The sequence below is a fragment of the Hemitrygon akajei genome, chromosome 28 (assembly GCF_048418815.1).
Source record: "Hemitrygon akajei chromosome 28, sHemAka1.3, whole genome shotgun sequence".
In the NCBI taxonomy this organism is placed as follows: Eukaryota; Metazoa; Chordata; class Chondrichthyes; order Myliobatiformes; family Dasyatidae; genus Hemitrygon; species Hemitrygon akajei.
In genome coordinates this window covers 28725147-28735509 of record NC_133151.1, presented here as the reverse complement: position 1 = coordinate 28735509, position 10363 = coordinate 28725147, and the positions used below count along the sequence as shown (strand labels likewise).

General features: G+C 45.1%; 1 non-coding gene across 1 annotated transcript; it reads left to right on the top strand.

Moving 5' to 3' along the window:
* The first annotated feature begins 3225 nt into the window (after window positions 1-3225).
* trnad-guc (transfer RNA aspartic acid (anticodon GUC)) lies at window positions 3226-3297 on the top strand. The gene has a single exon. It is a non-coding gene; the product is annotated as a tRNA-Asp (tRNA).
* The last annotated feature ends 7066 nt before the right edge of the window (window positions 3298-10363 follow it).

The window sequence follows — 10363 nt, the reverse complement described above, 5'->3', positions numbered from 1 at the left end:
GAGAAGGAAGGAATTGCCGGAAGTTGGAGAATTCGATGTGGCGGACGGAGCAGAGGTGCTCGACGAGCAGTCCCCCAATCCGCGTTGGGTTTCGCCCATGTAGAGGATAATCCAGAGGGAGGTGAATGAGGCTGGGGGAGTGTACTGCTGATCAGGCAGAATGTCACAAATTCAAGGTAATCTCGGAGGCTCATCCAGTGAGACAATGTAGGTGGAACTCAGGAATGAGAAAGGTGCAATCACTGTGATAGGATTATACTGTAGGGCTCCCAATAGTCAGTAAGAGAGAGGAACAGGTATGTCAGCAGGTTATGGACTGCTCTACGAACAGTAGAGTATCTATAGTGAATAATCTCTCCCCAGAGTGACAGGGAATCCCTTATCACCTGAGGCTTGGATGGAGCATTATTTGTTTTCAGTAAGGTTTCCTGAAACATTATGCAGATGATCCACCAGGGAGGAAGACATTCTCGACTTCGCCTTGGGAAATATGAGACTCACCAGAGTGGTGGCGGGAACAACCAGTGTTCACAGAGGAATTAGACAGATCCTTCAGTGGGAATAACCTGCATAGCTGTGTGAACAGACTGGGGATTGGGACTGTGGAAATGTGCAGCAGGAGTTGGTATAAACTTGATAGGTCAAATTGTCTAGATCATCCCAGAATGATCCTGTGACCAATAGTAGTTTGAAAAAAATTATTCTGTTCTCCAGTGAACCTTCTAAGCTCCAGGCTGGACAAGATCAATTGTGTAATAAGGACACACTTCTGTAAAAACACTGACACTGTATTCCAAGCACACTGAGCTGCCAGAGCACAGCACCGGTCAGTGAGAACACAGACCAGTACAACACCCGGCTCTCTACTACAAAGCTCAAAGCTGAAAGTAAAGGTATTATCAAAATACATTTCTGTCACCTTATGCAACCCCGGGATTTATTTTCCTGTGGGCATACTGCTGGTTTGTTGGAGCTGTTGGGCAGGGTATAAACTAATTTCCCAGGGGCGTGAGAACTGGCTTGAAAGGACTCTGGTTAGGACAGATGGTAAAGAAGGAAAAGATAACTGTCAGGAAGAGCGATCAGCTAATAGGACATAACTGCAGCCAGCAGAGGGACGCACAATTAATAAGGGTAGCAAATCCAGTAAAAAGTGTTATACATCAATGCACAGAGTATAAGAAATAAGATGGATAATCTTATTGCCCTATTGCGGATTGTCATGTACATTACCATCATAACGGAATGACGGTTGAAGGAATATTTGTAGTTGCGAGCTAAATGCCCAAGTTAGACATATCAGAGGGACATAAAGGTAGCCAATGGGGATGGCATGGCTCTGCTGGTAAAGAATGGTATCAAATCAGTAGAAAGCTGTGCCATAGAATCTGAAGATGTTGTATCATTGTGAGTAGAGTTTAAAAAAAAACTGCAAGTGTAAAAGGACATTGATGCAGTTATAAACAGGCCATCAACAGTTGTTTGGATGTGGGCGGAAGCACAGACAGCAGAGAGATAATAACAGGATGGGACAGGGGTGAGGAAACACGGAAAAGAATACAGAGAGACAAGGGCAGAGAGATAGGCGCGATAAACATCAACAAAGAGCAGTTATTTAGGGAAGACATGTGACGTCAGCAAAGAAACGATTAATAAAAATGAAAGGAAAGAATGGGAAGCGTCCACAATGGAACAGCGCAACACCATGTTTAGCCAATAGCAGAGTGGCGCAGCGGGAGCGTGCTGGGTCTAAGGTCATCATTTCGGTATAAACCATCTATGACTTGTCTGATTTACCGCGGATTCGCGAATCGAAACGTCTGCGCACTCTGTAAACGAACTAGAGTGTTGAATGCAGGGGATATTCATAAAGATTTTGCCTGAGATGGAGAGTTTCGGTGTAAACCGAGACTGGATAGAGTGCGGTTGTATCCATAGAGTGCTGGAGGTGACAGAGATCTATGAAGGTCATATCAAATTAGCGGGGCCTTATCAGATTAGTAGTAAACTGTCCTGACGTGTGTACACCTAGACAGCTTCCGATGAGGAACATCATAACGATGGCGTTTAGAAACTGGAACCCATGCCTGAGTGGCAGGTGGAGGCAGGTACTCTCACAACCCTTATAAGTGAATTGTTTATTTTTCTCTGGTGAGATTGGTTCCTGAATGGCAGCATGGAAGCGGTGGGTCGAAAGGCCTGTTTCAGGGTGGCACGATTCTGTGTTTCTATCTTAGATTTGTCAATCACAATAAAGGGTTTAATTTAATCGTGTAATGGACAGAGGGTGAGGATAGGGATCCCACAGGCTATAAATAGACAGAGGGATTTGTGAGTGGACAGGCACACTCAGGGTGAACACATCATCCGACATGTTTTGATGTGCTCTAGTTTGTAGCGGAAGTCTGGGTTAGAGTGAGAGCAGGAAGCTGCACTCGTCGGTTCATCGAGAAAATGTGAAAGACAGGAAATCCATCTTTGATCGACTGGCCAGCCCAGGATGGATAATAATTTTGCACTCAATCATGAATTTAAACAATTTCTGGACTTCGTAAACGAATTAGCAGGGTTAGACCACTCGGCCGATAGAAGTCTGCACGGATCGAGTTCTATGAATTGTTTACTTCTGATAGCTTCGATGATAGATGAAAACTCTGCCAACTGCGATCGTCGGAAATCACACCTGCGTCAGTTGTCAGGAAGACAGCTCTGTTCACCATTATATCACCATTGTTCCATCATTCTGCAGGAGGTTTGGTTCCTGAACCATCTCCAGTGGTGCATGACTGTAGCTCGAGCTGCTGTCTGAATCCGGTTGGTCACTCTGATTCTCCACCCTGGTGCAATTCCTGTTATGCCCAGTTAAGGTCCCCATCTTCTGACAGATCGGAGATACAAAACTCCCAGCAATTCGCTCGGAATCGGACTGAAGTGAGAATGATCCCTTCGAAATTCGAAGAGCTCCACATCGCTTCTTCCCTGTCGCATTATAAAACCAGAATATATAAATGATCTGTTGAACAACACGGCGTTAGGTTTTAAAGAGAGTTCCTTTCGCTAAGCCTTAAAAACAATCGGTGACTGAAAAGCTGGAGGAAACTGAGACACCTCTACGGGAAGGACACGAAGAAACTGACTGCAGTATTGCAGTGAACAAACATCAAGGTAATTCTGTTCACTCTCTTGTGCTCTTTCATGTTTTTGTCATGATGAACCAACAGCAGTTCCTCGTTAGTATAGTGGTTAGTATCCCCGCCTGTCACGCGGGAGACCGGGGTTCAATTCCCCGACGGGGAGAATCTGATTTTACAGCTCTTCTTCAAGAGGAATATTGTCTAAAAAAAACAAATAAAATTGAACAAATAATTGGCATTGAAGTGATCAGTTCATGCACAATGGGAAGGTGGAATATCTCTTGTTACTCTGAGTGCAGAACGGTAGTCTTCCAAGAAGAAAGAAACGTTGCGTTGAGACTGATTCTTCGAATCTCCCTGGGAGAGTCTGTATCCCGCACCGTTCGTTGTTACACGCAACGACTGAGTTCATCACCCCGACCACACCAAACCGTGGCTTTTGTCAGCTATCATCTCTCTCATGGCCCCACCACGTTAGTAAAACAACTGACCAACATTAAGATCATCTTGTATCCTCATCTTGTTTTGGTACGCATAATGACTCCAGGCCCCTACTGTGCAAAGGAAAATCAGACTTTACAAAGAACTTTCTTGCCGAGGTTGACTGCACACTGCCTGTGAACATTCCTTGCTGGGTTAACTTGACTTGCTCTAGCTCTTCCCACTTCCCTTCCGTTCTGTAAAGGAAAACATGGATTGTGGCTGCAGTTGAATTGCCCAGAGAATTCAGGTCTCCTCAGTGATCCTGCCATCAACTATCCTGAAGAGGAGGGTTGTTGATCAATAATGTAGGCAGCCGTGCTTTGGGTCATCACTACACAGAGTGCTGTCAGGCAAGAAATTATATCAATGTTCACTATCAGCAACTGGAGTTGCACAAACTTCCTAGCAGGGATTCTAACAGGATTTGCATGGCTACAGTTGACGATGTTCTCAGATATATCAAAGATGTTTGTGGATCATTCCAGGCCAGTGATGGCACAACTACGTCCGCTCTCAGCCAACGAACGTTTAATGCTGTTCAGTTTTGAGAGGCGATTATGCAGCGAGCTGGCATTTTGTTAGAAATTTCATTGATTTTCAGACTTGAAAATCAAGCGCTGTTATCCAATTACCGCAACATTAGGGCCATACTGATGCTCTCACGACCCCGTCAGGTAGGTCCCCAGAACAGGAACACTACAATCCAGTAACGTTGCTCAACCTCCTTCATCCTTCAACGCTGGCAGATGGTATGCATTTGGTAGAGCATATGCCGATTTGTAATAACCCCTTGACAGCGTTTGTTCAGACTAGTGACACCATTTATATGGAAAGGGAATAACCCGAGACAATCAATACAGTAGGCCTGCAGGTCGACTCTGTAAGTGCCATCAACAGAAGTTGTGATATCACTGATGACTTGTACGTACTGTTACCTACATCTGAACCCATTACACCGAAGTTGCAATAACAGACTTCACACTCACCCTCATGATGCAGCTTCAAAGATGAGGATTCATGCAGTCCATTACAAGAAATTTAATGCAATCGTTCAAAACAGTTCCATTGGAAAGTCTAATTCATCTGGGCAGTTTAGTCCAGTGCTCCCTTCACAGCTCTAACAAAGTTACCAAAGTAAAAAACAGACTCAATCTTTCCCGAACCTCTTCACCCTCATTTGGCCTCCAGTAGATTATTTTGGGTTCTGGTGAGGTCATAGCTGGACGAATCTGCGTGGATAACTTCTCTGACGTCAGCTTTGAACAAGCTATGTGCTCACTATCATCGGCTCTCTAACTCGTGTCCTCTGTATTATTCAAAGGCAACACGAGTGAATCTGCAGATGCTGGAAATAAATAAAAACACACAATGCTGGCAGAACACAGCAGGCCAGACAGCATCTATGGGAGGAGGTAGCGACGACGTTTCGTGCCGAAACCTTTCATCAGGGTTGAAGTAACATGAGATGGTCGAGGGGGATAAGTGGGAGAGGGATGAAGTAGAGAGCTGTGAAGTGATAGGCTGAAGGGAAATGGGCTAGGGGGAAGGTGGAGAATTATGGGAAATAAAAGAGAAAGAAAGGTAGGGCTGGGGGGAGATTATAAGGAATGGAGAAAAAGAGAGAGAAACAGAACCAAACTAAAATTATGGATGGGGATGGGGTAAGGGGGTGGCAGGTTTATCAACGGATGTCTGTGAGTTGAATGTTCATGCCGGCAGGTAGGAGGCTACCTAGGCGGGAGATAAAGTATTGTTCCATAAACCTGCGTGTGGCCTCATCTTGAGAGTAGAGGAGGCCATGGACACATTATCGGAGTGGGAGTGGTCTGTGGAATTGAAGTGTGTGGCCACATGGAGGACCCGCCACTGCTGTAGGACTGAGCGCCGGTGTTCGGTGAAACGGTCTCCCAGTCTGCGACTGGTCTCCCCAATGTATAAATGGCCACATCAGGACTACCGGATACAGTATATCACCCCAGTTGACTCGCAGGTGAAGTGGTGCCTCACCTGAAATGACTGTCTGGGGCCTGGGATGGTGGTGAGGGAAGAAGTGTGGGGGCAGGTGTAGCACTCCTCCCGTTTGCAGGGAAGAGTGCCTGGAGGGAGGTCGGTGGGGATGGATGGGGGGGATGAATGGACAAGGGAGTCGCGTAGGGAGCGATCCCTGCGGAACTCCGAATGTTGGGGGAGGGGAAGATGTGTCTGGTGGTGGGATCCCGCAGGAGGTGGCGGAAGTTACGGAGGATTATACGTTGGATCTGTAGGCTGGTAGGGTGATAGGTTAGGAGCAGGGGGACTCCATCCCTGGTGGTCTGGCGGGCGGATGGGGTGAGGGCAGATGTGCGTGAAATACGGGAGATGCGATGGAGGGCAGAGTTGATAGTGGTCGAAGGGAAGCTCCTTTCTTTAAAAAAGGAAGACATCTCCTTTGTCCTATAATGAAAGGCCTCATCCTGAGAGCAGATGTGGCGGAGGCGGAGGAATTGAGAGAAAGTGATAGCATTTTTGCAGGGGACAGTCTGGGAGGAGGAATAGTCTAGGTAGCTGTGAGATCCTCTGTATTATTTATTTGTTTGCTTATTTGTATTTGCAGAGATTGTCGGTCATCCAATTCGCTGCAGGTCGCGGGGAGACGGTTCACTACCCGAATCTCCACTCGATCATGAGGCGATTGCGGTATAGTAGTGAGCATTGCTGCTTTCTAACCAGTAGACCTGAGTTCGATTCTCGGCCATTTAAAAATCTATAATTTCAGGCTATAAAAATAACCTCTTTCAGAGCACTATGGACATGGAACTCTTGGGACCAAGTCGACCACTTACACCAATTCATGGGCGATTTTCTGTGAGTCTAAGCGTTTTATTAATTATCATTCATTGTGGTAGATCAAAGATTGAATTCATATCCTTCATCTGGGATGAAACCAACTGGACTCCGACTGAATGATGGAGGACCCCAAATTAAATAAAAAAACACAACACTAGTTCCGGCAAGTCCGTTAGTTCCAAGGACTCCGCTCGAGGAAACACACACTTTTTGGTCAAATCGAACAGACAGATTTCTGACCAAAGACACCCGCATCCCGGATATTCTCTCCTTTCCCCTCTTCGATCGGGCGGAATGCACAAAAACCTTAAATAACGTTTCACAGTCGCATGGGTAGTTTCAGTCCCGCTGTTATGTCTACTGAATCGTTTCTCAGTACGATAAGGTGTACGTTTAACCTCACAAGCCACCTCGGTTTGATGCTGCAGCTTATTATTTACCTGTACTGTTCTTTCCCTGTCACTGTTACACTTTATTCTGCATTCTGTTATTGCTCTACCTTGTGCGATCTCAATGCACTGTGTAATGATTTCATCCCTATGAACGGAGAAGGTTTTCATTGTATCTCGGCACGTGTCTGAAATATAACAGTTCATATTCCCATCGCGGCAGCAGTAGGGAGCCCCGGCCGCCGTTCAGCGCAGCTTTTCCCAACTGGCAATGAAGCACAACAGAGAAGAAACATCTGCCGGTTCATTAGCCGCCAACCTTTCGGTTAACAACCGAACACGCTCACCGATGCGACGCAGAGGCAGGTTTTGAGGAAAGTAGGAATAAGTGGTTCAATTCTGCGTTGCAGAACGCGACCAACAATCGCTGCTGGCCTGGACCCGGTTTTTCACAGTCTACATGAGCGTTTTGCATGAGAGAGTAACTGAATATCAAACTGAAAATGTTGGAAATACACAGTTATCAGGACTCGAAGTTGCACGAGGAAATCCCAATGGATTTCGGGTGCATCGCCAAACAATTCGGCCACGACTACACACTCCCTTCTGATTTCCCTTCCGGTGTTTATCCAAACGGAAGAAGTGCTGCGGCTGTCCATTCACCTCCTCCCACACAACATGCAGTCCTTCCAGCTGAGGAAGTACTTCAGCTGTGAGTTTGCCATCTACTTTATCGGGTGTTCCCAATACGACCTCATCTCAATACGCAAGTTCGACTGGGGAACCAATTTGTCGAGCAACTTTTCTCCGTCCGCAAAGAGCAGGATTTCCCAATGGTCAATCATTTTCACTCCACTGCCCATTCCCATTCTGACATGATGGTCTATGGATTCCTCCAATGTCACGATGAAGCCATCGGGATGGAGAAGCGGCACATCATATTCCGTCTGGTTCATATTCAGTCATATTCAGACTGATAGAATGAACATCGATTCTCTAACCCGGTAATTTCTCCATTCTCCTCTCTTTGTTTTAATTTTCCATTCGGGATTCCCTCTTGCGTCTTCACTTTTCCTCGCACGTCTACCGCCACCTTCTAGTCATCCAATCTAATTTCTGCTTTTCAACCCTTTTTTTCTTGTCCACCAGTCACACCGAGCCTCTCATTTATTTCCCTTTCCTCAACAAATCTACCTTTTATTCTTACCTGGCTTCAACTATCATCTCCCAGTTTTCAAAACTCCCCTTTCCCCAACACATCTACCTTCCGTCCTCACCTGGCCTCGCCTACCATCTTGTAGCTTGAACTCCTTCTCTTCCCCCGCGTTCTTATTCTGGTTTCTTCCCACTTCCTTTACAGTACTGATGAAGGAACACGGCCTGACACTTCGATTTTTTATTCCTCTACATAGATGCTGACTGACCCGCTGAGATCCTCCAGTGTTTTGTATGCGTTACTCTGATCCCTGTGCCAAACAATACCCATCTTGGACCGTCGCCCACCTGGTCTTTGACTCAGTTTCTTTTCTCTTCTTTCATTACCATAGTCTGCCGTGCTGGACGTTTCTCGCAGTTTTGTTGTTCATAAAATATACAAATAAAAGTCCCGATTATAACAGTCACAGTCATTCACTTGGTCTCAGCAGATCCGCGGCTTTTCTTTTGCCCGATCACGTTCGCCTTCCTTGACTGAAACTGAAAAACACCTAATTTTCTCTCTTTCCCAGTGGTGACGAATGGGTCTCCAACTGAAACATTAAATTTGTTTCCCTTTGTACACACTTGTCAAGTTCACACTTGACCGACGTGCGTGAACTTCGCAGTGGAGCAGCAAGTCGTTGCTTTATTTAACTTGCATGTTGATATGAACAAGAAGTGAAACATCCCGGCTCCTGGGTTCACAAAACGACCCGGAGAGTCGCAGTGAGATCCGTGAGGGCAGCCACCGGCCACTAGAGGGCGCTGAGGGTCAGGGTCCTGTGTTGCAGCGCACAACACTTCCAAGTTCAAAGTCAATTCATTACCAAAGCACAAATATGCTACCATTAGATGCGTTTCCTTGCAACGATTTACAGTAAGTGCAAAGAAACAGAATAAAATCAATGAAAGAGTGCACACAAGACGGACAATCAATGTAGAAAACATAACAGACTGTGAAAATACAAAAACGTAAAATAAAAATAATTATATACAGTTAACCAATGGGGGGAGCATCCCTCCATGGAAAACATCCCCATGATCTGAGCAGACAAGATGTGAAGAAAGAAATGTAGAACTCTTGGCTCAGAGTTGGAGACCTCTTCCCAGAAACAGAGGGGTTCCTTGTGGCAATACAGGGCCAGGTGGTTAACCGAAAAATATTAGAAATACATAATAAACGTCCTACAGATTAATGACGATAAATGCAGAAAATGACAAGAGCCACCAGGAACAATCCAGCACATTACCGGATTGACCAGCAGTTTAAGTCAATCTGATTACTTACACGGGGACAATCAATTGACAGACATCACTCACCAAAATCTTGCTTTATAATACAAACTCATAAAAGACACCACACCTTACTATAAATACAAACCTGTTCTAGATTAGGGTCAGAGGCCTACACATTAATTTTTGTCTGATCCCTTGTTACAGATAGGACAATCCATAATAACCGTCTGGATATATAATATTACTGGATTAAAAGGCAGTAACAACATACATGATCGATATAGTCATTGCAAACACACATAACGTACAACAACTAATAAGTGAAAAACACCAGAAATATGCTGAATTAAAAGAAAAAATTGAAAGTCTATCGAGCATGAACAGGGTGTAGAATGTCCCAATGGTAATATCAACAACAACTATCATCTCATAGTCACTACACAATAGCATTAAACAGTTAGGACGGCAAACCAATATTTCTATAAATCTCCTGAAAGCCACTATACTATACACCACTAGAATGGTCGGCAGTCCGTAGCTATTGAGGAATGAGTGTGCGTCAGTACGCCCGGACTGAGAAAGTTATTATAATAATAACAAAGCAAAAATGTCGACAGCATGAAATGTCGAGTTTGAAAGTGAGTTGTGGAAACAGTCAGTGTTAGTGTGAGTGAAGTTGAGTGAATTTATCCCTCTGGTTCAGGTGGCGATAACATAAATTTAAACATGAAATACATTGGTGCCCTGTACGAGTTTCTGCTGGTTTGATCGTCCATGTGCAATATATTCAGTTTATGGCAACATGAATGTAAGCAAGACAGGTCGTGGTAGTGTTCTGTTTTCTGTATGTGGATATGTCTTTTTTAATGAATGTATTAGGGACAGCACGGAGCGCACAAAACGGACAGCAAAGGCCACTGGATCAACAGCGCCCCTGGATAGGTTGGAACCTCCAACATTTCGGATAACAGCCAAACAAAGGCCAAACACAGGGGATCTTCCTGATTTTCCAGCCGGTGAACAGAGATCGGTGTTTTGACTGGCTTTTTACAATTTGTATCCGTGGGAGGGATCAGGGAATCAAAACCGATGGAAACA